Raw genomic sequence first — 1,413 nt, 5'->3', positions numbered from 1 at the left:
GTGGCAGCATCAATGAGCTCAAACGTGGCAACAATTGTGAGGTTGACCCAGGATCTGTCAGTGTTTCCTTCTGTTACTGACTTGATGGAACCTAACAGCAATAACAATGTCCCCATATTAGTTGAAAGTAGTGCCTCTATTAATGCCAACTCATAATAATTCCTTGAAATTAAGACCAGCATTTGTGTGATTTAGGGGGAAAGAAAAGGTTGTGCTCTGTACACAGGCATCAAAACATTTATTTGCCCTCACTTTAGGATTTGTCATAGGACTGGAGAGAAGAAAATATCTACTGGAAAGAACAACTAAAACTATTTTAGGTGTTTTGCTGTTCTTTGCTTTCTTGTATGTTGCTTTTTATTTTGTTTGTTCTTTGAAATATCTGCTTTTGACATAAAGAGTCCTGGTGGATCAGTGAATTAAGCATTAGGCTGATAAACCCAAGGTTCAGTGGTTCAATGAAGCACTGTTCAGGAAAAAGATACAGTTGTGTGCATCAGTAAAGAGTTACAGCCTCCAAAGCCCTACGGAAAGTTCTACTCTGTTCTACAGGGTTACCATGCGTAGTAATCAATTCAGTAACAGTGGGTTTGTATTTTCTGGTTTAATTTGGAAATACCTACAATAATGTGCAAATACATGTATTCCATATTATTTAAATAATAAAAATATAAGTAACACAGTGATGTGCTGTTAAATAGTATCGATGGAGAGAAGATGGAGTCATGGTGTGGTGCTGTGGGTTAATGCGCTAGACTGCAAGGTTGGTTTGAACCTCAAGGTCTGCAGTTCAAGTTCACCAACCCTATTCAGGGTTGCTATGGGTCAGAACCAACTCTAGTCACTTAACAACAACAACATGGAGAGAAGATAGGGAGTAGGAGAGATGAAATTCTAATCTACACATTTTGCCAATTTACATGACATGAATACTCATATGATTAATTTCAGCTGCCAGCGTGAAGACCCCTGAATGAAGAATTGGTAAAAGATCTGCAAAATCAGCTCTTACAAGCAGATATAAGCTACCTTCAGCAAATCCTGAGACTACACTTAACATCCATCCATTATTTAAAGAAATTAAGGTACATGTGTAGAGTATTATGGTACTACCAATAATACTGCTTAACTATTAAAAGAATGCAACAAGAATCAATAATTATTTTAATCTAAAATTAATATTTTCAAGGTGTATATTTTTAAGTATAAAAACTTTTAAGATTTCCATGGATTTAAATTTATACATGATTCATACTGTGTATAAATAGTTCCTGAAGGCTTAATATAATTCCATATGTACAGTGAATTGTGTGTATTATCTCATTAAATATTTTCAAAATCCTAATGAGGTAAGTATATTATTTTGATCACTTTAGAAATAAGGAAATAGAGCACAAACTAGTAAGTGGTAGT

Source organism: Chrysochloris asiatica, unplaced genomic scaffold, assembly GCF_000296735.1.
Source record: "Chrysochloris asiatica unplaced genomic scaffold, ChrAsi1.0 scaffold00202, whole genome shotgun sequence".
NCBI classification, from domain to species: Eukaryota; Metazoa; Chordata; class Mammalia; order Afrosoricida; family Chrysochloridae; genus Chrysochloris; species Chrysochloris asiatica.
This window is presented reverse-complemented; position numbering follows the sequence as displayed.